General features: G+C 37.6%; 1 protein-coding gene across 1 annotated transcript in view; it reads right to left on the bottom strand.

Annotated features, from left to right (window-relative positions):
* LOC136843644 (uncharacterized) overlaps positions 1-8,379 on the bottom strand; it is a 375,108-nt gene extending 366,729 nt beyond the window's left edge. Inside the window, exon 1 of the mRNA XM_067112187.1 lies at positions 8,259-8,379. The gene's annotated coding sequence lies outside the window, so the exon portion shown is untranslated. The remainder of the gene's footprint in view (positions 1-8,258) is intronic.
* Positions 8,380-9,139: the final 760 nt, after the last annotated feature.

Consider the following 9,139-nt stretch of genomic DNA (forward strand, 5'->3'; position numbering starts at 1 on the left):
ATGTATATTTTTGTTGGAGTCAACAGGGCTGACATTATTCTTGATGATGTTTTTGAGGGCGCGTTCGTCTTCTTTATATTTACAGTGAAATTGTCCTTTGTAGAAGAGCTCTATGCGTTCAGGGGCATCGGGGCGAGGTTCCTGACGGTACCATCTATCGATCTTCGCCTTGATAGATTCTTCTATATCCCGGTTTGGGTGTCCATTGTCGACGAGGGTTTGGGCTACACGTTCTATTTCTCCGTGGGTGTCGTTCCAGGAGGAGCAGTGTGAGAGGGCTCTCCTGACGTAGGCGCTGATGGTGGAGCGCTTATACCTCTCGGGGCACTCGCCCCGGTTCTTACATCGGTATGACCACCATGCGTTTCTCCAAGAGGATTTCCTGCCACGCCCAAGAGGGGGCTATCTTTAATCATGCCAGGACCGTCCATAACCAGAGAATAGCAAGAAAAGACATAATCACGAACATCGAAATAATTGACCAAATTACCGACCACTTGGAAGCATTGCACATTGGGAAGGAGAAACCAACACTCAACATTACGCAAGAAACCTTTCTCCTCCCCACGGCAGCCAGGAGACATGCACCGAGCGATCTCCATAGCGTACGAGCAAATCAAAATTCGGCATCCGAGGATCGAAATTCTTCTCTTCATCCTCAGCACTACAACGCCGCTCGCACGCGAGACGAAAACCGAACTTCGACTTGGATGAGAAGGCTCCGCCCGAGGGTACATGCCCCGGGCAGCCAATCATAATTCAGCACCGATCAAGACCCCCCCTATAAATACCAACCCGAGCACCTCGTTTCTTCAGACCTTCTGCAACCACGTCCAGAGGATGATCAACGAGCTGGTCGAAACATGTCGACGGTACCTAGAATAGAACCTGAACCCAGACGAACGATTTCTGATTGGATATTTTAATAAAAGACTTCCAATATTCCGCACACTGTCCTTTTCCAACATGAATATCGGCCAGTTACTGACTAACATCGCTGAGCCTGAAAAGCGAATCATAAGGATAGAAAAGGCACTAGATAAGATAAATTCGCATAATAAACCCATCCTTTTTTATAATAATAATAATAACAATTTTACTTCGATAATCAGAAATTGGGTTAGTTCTATTTAATTGCTTTTCCAAGTGGTCAATCTCCGAAATTAGAATTTCCAGTTCCCAGACGTCTAATTAAATTATCACGCCACATTCATAATCTCAGAAGAATGGAAGTCAAATAATGCCGATATTAAGTCACAAATCTCACTTTACGTTCCCTTTGTACAGTACTGGCAAAACCGCTGCCCTTAAGTTTCTAATAGAAGATCAACAAGCAAAAATAAGATGCCGTAAGAGACTTACTTCAACAAGTCGCAAGATAACAACCCTTACTGTTCTCCCTTTATACATTTCTGCTTGTGGTAGTACTGCAACACAGCACCGAAACATGAACAAAACCACTTTGACAAACAAAGGTACACGTGCGCCGAGGAAAAACCACAAAGACACACCTCCGAAGGCACTGAATATCATTTCATCTCTCGTTCCAATTCCAGTCGGAATTTCCATACGCTCCACCGACAAACATTGCAAGCCAAGCTTGTAGGTCATATACAGAGAGAGAGTCGCTGTCATACTACCATTAAAGGAGACGTCCATGAAGGACCCGGTTATATGAAACACGTGTCGGAGAGAAAAAGGAAGATGAAAGCAAGATGGGGGCCATGACACTGCGAAAGAGGCGACCAAAAACGGAAACATTTTTATTAACGACTGACCTTTGAAATAATAATATAATAATAATAATAACAGGAATTTCCCCTAACACCAATAAGCTCATACACAGCATCACCTTCCAACTAATGTGAATACTATATTGATAATTAGGCGGGTAAAAAAAGATTGGGAAAGGAAGTGCATGAGAAGGAATATGGCGCCAACATGCCTCAGAGAACTGAGCATCTCTTTTTCGAGCTTTCTTCCTAATTCGAACATTTCAATAAGTGAAAATAAAAATAAAAAAAACGAAGTTTTTGGAGATTCTATTTTACCTTTCTAATGTCAAAAGATGCAAAACTCTTACTAATGAGTTACAATAAATAATACATGCCGTTCGAATATATACCCAAAAACAGACACACACCCACTCACAATCTCACACACACAAAATATATATATATATATATATATATATATATATATATATATATATATATATATATATATATATATATATATATATATATATATATATATATATATATATATATATATATATATATATATATATATATATATATCCATTTAAAACAGTTGTCACGTCGAGATAAATATAATAAAAAAGGAAATTACGTAACTAAACTTCTGCGTAAGGTATGAATCCTGAAAATTTCACAGGGGATCAATAGTTTCCAAGGTGCTTTAGCAAATGAATGAAAATTCAACATATCAACTGTGATGCTTACTGAAGCAACATTACCGTCCCAAATGCTTCGACGGATTCGTTTTTGTTTTTCATTTCAAACAGTTTACAACTTCTGGATTCAATGCGTACACTTAAACGCGCTGAGAAGCAAGATAGTCATTACTAACTGTGTTTCTTCAGTATTCTGTAATAATACTTAGAGAGAGAGAGAGAGAGGAAGGGGGGGGGGGGGAGGATGGGCAAAAGCAGAGAGCCCACAAGCAAGAGGAAGACGGGAAAATGATTGAAAATACCTGCAAGAGAAGGGATAACGATATATGCTCTCTCTCTCTCTCTCTCTCTCTCTCTCTCTCTCTCTCTCTCTCTCTCTCTCTCTATATATATATATATATATATATATATATATTACATTTTCATTTTACTATGAGTTCCTGCAGAAAATAGTGTTGATGTCCTTTTCTCATCCATCATCTCTCTATACTGCACCATTCATCCTTATAAAGATGTCACTTTCTAGCCCCACTGACAGCGCAACTACAATATTATTCACGTCCAATAACGCCTCACATCCTTCCGTCATAATCTCCACCATCGCCATCAATTCCCCCTCCTAAGCCTAAGCACTGAGCTCAGTTGCTTTATCCCCTCCTTGAGGGTAAACAGATTTCGCCTCCATCATCATCATAGTCATCATCGTCTTCATAGACAAACGAAGTGACCGTTTAGTATCAACGCAAATAGACAAGTCCCGGATAACTACTAATTACACGTAAGATAGATTATTCTGTTCAATCACTAAAAATGTCACAGCATCATAAGGTAATCAAGGTGGATTAAAACGATAACTTTATCAAAGGAATACTACTGCTCTAAACATGAGACAGAAAGAGATTAACTGATAAAATGATAAACGAAGTTAACGAAGTTTGGAGAAACTACAGTATCCCCCAAGGTCCAAAAAGCCTTTCAAGAGATTGCCATTTATGGAAACCTTCCTCATCAAGAAGTGAATAAGAACCTGCACGTAATATGTCTGTGGTTACTAGTACTGTACTAATATTCATCGTTATAAATATACGAACTAACATAGGATAATTTCATACCATGTAAAATATGAAACATTGGACAAAGACCAATGTGAACGTTCGATTTTAAGCATTTGCAAACGAATACATGTTTTCATAAAGAGGGAACGGAGCTTTGAACACCTCACAAAAAGTAAAGATAACCAAAAAGGGTTGGTGAAACAAAGTACCGAAGCTTGTAGCAAAGTCCTATTTGACCTTTAACCAGTAAGTAGAATCTGACCTCAATGTGCGTATTCATTCAGTTAGCAGAGTATGCATGCCATTTATGAAGTCTAATTCGTTTAGTTTAACATTCATGTTCAAGATTAAATTCCTATCCAAGTCTTGTAAATACAATTTCGGCACAATCGAGTTTTATGTATAGCGTATATTGCTGTATGAGCCGCGGCCCGTGAAAACTTTAGCCACGGCCCGGTGGTGGCTTGTCCTATAGCGGTGACAGACTTACGACCTATGGCTAACCTTAACCTTAAAAAAATAAAAATTACTGAGGCTAGAGGGCTGCAATTTGGTATGTTTGATGATTGGAGAGTGGATGATCAACATACCAATTTGCAGCCCTCTAGCCTTAGTAGTTTTTAAGAACTGAGAGCGGACAGAAAACGTGCGGACGGACGAACAAAGCCGTCACAATAGTGTTCTTTTACAGAAAACTATAAAATGCGAAATTTGAAGTAGTTAAAATTGAAATAATATGGACCACATTCAATGCAAACAAATCTTTCGTGAACATACCTTTTGTCTGATTATGTCAAATTTATTTATACCTTTCCGACGTTTTAAAATTCTATATAACTATTTTATATTAGTACCGAGCTCTTGCACGTAATATGCCAGTGATGTCCGGTAATACAAAAATAATTATCGTCATACATATGTGAACTTATATGAAAATTTCATTATACTTAACCATAACACGTGTCGCTATGGTATCACGATCAAATACAGAAAAGAATAAAATAACATATGAAATTCGCCAAAGCCCTTATCTTCAGTCCTAAATAAAGATGTGACTAAAATGTGTGTACAAATTAATTTTTACAAAAATCTGATAACCATCGATGTCTGGTGCGAGTACATAAAGTACATAACATTGTGTATTTGCGGCCCAACAGCTGTAAACTATTACACATTAACTGCATATAAACTGATCACAAGATGCGGGCGTTAAGTGGTATAAAATCAAAAAGGAAACAAAATCGGAGCACAAGAAATTTTAGACGCCAACCCTGTTACTTGTTTCTCGACATTCTCATGGAACATAGTTTTGCGGTTAACCTGACATTCATGCCTGAGAAAGGTGACAGCAAACTAAAGGCACGAGTTATTTACATAGTAAATATGACGTCCACTGCAGCGGCGAAGGGGACGGAAAGTTCATTCTATTTCCCAAGAAGGAAATCCATCAAAGAACAAAATTCTCAAGGAAATAGGTGTCACCCAGCCGGCAACAAATCAGGATCAGTTTGTGGTCTCGAGGGTTTTTACTATGTCACTGTTGATCTGAACTCACAATAACTAATACTTTAAAATACTGTGGTCGTCCAAAAATAAACATTATTAACTGAAATGAGGTCATAAAATAAAAATATCGAAATTCTGTCCAAATGAATGTAATAACATCCAATTGATAGAATTTACATGTTTTTGTGCTTTGATTGGACTACTAATCACCGATGGCGGTAGAGTATGGTATGGAAAATGCACCTATGTTTGGTTTAAAAAAAAAAATAGCGAGATTACCGACACTTTTATCACAAACCTAGTGGTAAATTGTAACTCCTGTTTCATCGTCCCACGGATCTCATGGGTTTCAACAACAGAAACGGATTCTCGTCTCTCACGGATCCTACATAACGGCAAAAGGATCACAAAAAAATGAGCTTGAATTTAATAATATTTCATATATTGTGTTTGCTTTTTAATTAATAAAAAAAAATTGGAAAAACCGAGCGCAAATAGTGAAATGCTAAGTAATGTAAAAACAATTAGTTTGATTAAGACAATGAAACAATTTTACAGGCGGGGAAATAAAAAAAAAATCAAACTTTTAAAAAAAGTGCCTCCCCTAACCTAAAAACTACCTTCCTTACAAAGCCCTTGAAAAACTTTTCACTTCCCTCGCATCTCTTGATCTTCCTCCTCTCCCAAAGCTTCCTTTTCTTTTTGTTATCCCGGAGGCTTCCAATTTACTCCTGGGTCGGATGCTAACAACTAGAAGGACAGCAGAAAATATTCTTTTTTGGTCATAGATTTATAGCATCCTACGCCTTTTTTTTCTACTTCCTACAACGCTTTACATTATTTTTCTTACTTCCTAAAACGTGTATTTAATTACTGTCGAGGTACTTCTGGAAACAAAACGTTTTCTAAATGTTGTGTGTTTTTGTAATTGAAATGTCCCTTTTACTCCAGCAGCATTGTAGCAATAATTCCTTCTTTTTAGTGGAAATGAGCTGAGTATGTGAGTGTGTGTGTTCACATAATACTGAAAAAAGAAAAATATAGGCCATGCAAAAAATTGTTGTTCCGATATTGACCCGTGTTTGACAAGCATACTTCCCTTACCTTTGTGCGACCCCAAATTTCATATATAGTTACCAATTCCACACCTGATTGAACTCCCATTTCCCATAAGTGCGATTTCAAACCAGTGTTATTTACTCTCGACTATAATTTTCATTTGCAAAACTGAACTGTATCCAAAAAGAATGCAGTCATCTAAACAAATCTGATAGGTAAAAGTGGGGGTAACCCAAAAATATCGCATTAATCTGATACACAACGAATCCTTAACAAACTAGGGCGTTGCTCATACAAAGCCAAGGAGGAAGAAAAGATATCTCGACGAATGGAGCAGACACAGAAGGAATAAATTGTAGAAAGAATACGAAGGTGACGCGAAAAAAAAAAAAAAAATTGACGAAAAGACTGGGATAACAGTAACTACACTGATAAGGGATCTGGGACGCCAGAACGGGAGTGGAGCAGGGAATGCAAAAACAATAAGCGTTTCCAACAAAGATTACACTTTTCAACATCATTATTCTCTTTACACCGAAACAGTTCCATTTCATTTGACTGGGAAGGCGGAGATGGAACTGGAGTGGGGAGGGGGAGGTTAGGGTGGGACGGGGGGAATGGGGATTAGAGGAGGTAATGAAAGGTGGATGAAAGCATCGCCAAAGACTATGACTGCCATCGCGTGCCATTAGTTCACCATGTATCACTGACTTGGCTTGTCGCACCTCATATTTCGTAAGCCCCAACTCCCAACTAACTCAAACCTGTCGCAAGTTTTCGTGGCAACAGTAATACCATTTCACTGCAAGTCGAACAGAACCAACGTTGCGCAGATTGTGACATCAATCGACTAGGCTAATGGCGTACGGAACGTGATGCCTGGCATGAGGCTCAAAAAACTAACCTAGACGACCCTCGACCAAACGACAGCAACAGCAAATTATACTGCCCGTTCAAGTTAATTTCGCTTTTATTTACTGCTTCTCTTGCTTTTTGCATCTGTCCATTTGAAGGAAAAAATCTATGAAGAGTTCTAGTTCATATCCACGAAACAGTAGACCGAATACGTCCATATCCGAGTTTACAATTAAGTGCAACACACCAACCACTCAAGTTATTCGAGTACGACATGTACATTCCGTGATGCGTGCAAGATTCTTCATGGCTGTAATAATGACTTCTACAATGCCCTACCATACATTGGGTAAGTGGGCGTACCGGCATAAGGTTGCCTTATTTTACACGAGGTCCCTGCATGCAGGCAATGCCTTGACCAATATTCTTACACTATTCTTTCTCGTTGGTAAATGACGAAACGAAAAAAAAATGGAAAGCGCAATGGTTTATATGCGTTGCGCATGATATATATATATATATATATATATATATATATATATATATATATATATATATATATATATATATATATATATATATATATATATATATATATATAGTTGACTAGGATAGGAAATCGGAGATATTATAACATATTTAATGGAACCTTGAGACATGAAAACAGAAATCGGTCTATACCGAAATAAATTCATCCTTATTTTCCCGAAGACAATTAAATCAAATACTAATGCAAAATGGAGGATCCAAAACCACGATTACAAAACGGAATACAAAAATGATGAATGTGAGGTGTAAAACAAAATCCAAAGGTGTCAATCGAGTTACAGGAACGACTTCGAGCTAATTAGGGTGGAAAAGTACGCCCAATTCTCGAACACCTGTATAGGCTAAATGCTTAATGTAACCTGACGTGTAGATAAGCAAATGCCTAGGCTTATATTAAAAAATTAGATCTTCCTACCCAAAAGAGAGAAATTGAAAATAATATTCTAGCAAAGGCATATTTCAAATTTTCACCGCCAAGTTCCTAAAATGTAACCGAAAGTTATGCACCCATAACGCATTACTCGAATTCACGAGTATTCCAAGGCTATCCACAACTTGGCTACTATATTCTATTTCTGGTGATGCCCATTTATAATGACTAATATGCATGCAATGGCCAAGTAATATTCAAACCGGAGAATAGAAACAGAAATCAACTGGCATGAAATCAAGCTGTATATTAAGCCTAATACAATTCTATGGAAACTATTGGCTACCTAATCATGGTTTGGGACTGAACCTTAAGTACTTCATGACTTTCCGTCCATATTTCCTTTTACTTCGTCTTTGACATCACTATAATTGATATACAAACTCACCAACGCAACCACAGACGTAGTACTGACACCTGAGAAGCCGAACGGAGTAAATATACTGACACAAACACAAACACAAACACACACACTGTTGTTACATATAACGTTGACGTCTGAACAGCAGATCAGCTGTGTCGCTGGGCATTGTGGGAAATGCCGGCCGTTTTCTCTCGTTCTACTCGGAACTAAAGAAAATGTATTGACAGTGCTTTAAATGAAAAAGTAAAATAATTGTTCTTTAGTGTCAATGTCAATCATAAATGGCAGTTTGACTGATGCATTATTGTCTCTAAAGATTCTACTCTTATTTCAGATAAAATAAACGTTAGATATGATAAAGAAAGTCATTACGGCGGATGTGATGGTCCTGGTGTGTTAAAAAAAAAAAAATAATATATATATATATATATATATATATATATATATATATATATATATATATATATATATATATATATATATATATATATATATATATATATATATATAACAATTAATGATTAAAAGTTGCTTTTTAAGGCAAAGCGTTTTTCGCCTAACGCGAGCGACAGCTCACCGTGTTTCTGGAGAGTCAATATGAAAAATTTTTGTCATCGAGTACAGTACACAGTACGCCATGAAGTAGGGCAGTCGGATTACGCACCATTTTTATGGAGCGCCGTTCTAAGGAATGATTATTACTCGTTATGCTACGGGAGGCAGGCTAACCAATCAGCCCCTTTGTTATTGTTGATTTGTTGTGTGAGAGTCAGGAAGTGCTCAGGACATACCGTAAACAAACAACTTATCGATGTTAACGGCGATATTGTTAATGATCGAGAGTTAATATTCCTGCTAAATTGAGCTTAGACAATGTAGATTCTATGGAATTGTGTTTGTGCCGG

The sequence above is a fragment of the Macrobrachium rosenbergii genome, chromosome 12 (genome assembly GCF_040412425.1).
Source record: "Macrobrachium rosenbergii isolate ZJJX-2024 chromosome 12, ASM4041242v1, whole genome shotgun sequence".
NCBI classification, from domain to species: domain Eukaryota; kingdom Metazoa; phylum Arthropoda; class Malacostraca; order Decapoda; family Palaemonidae; genus Macrobrachium; species Macrobrachium rosenbergii.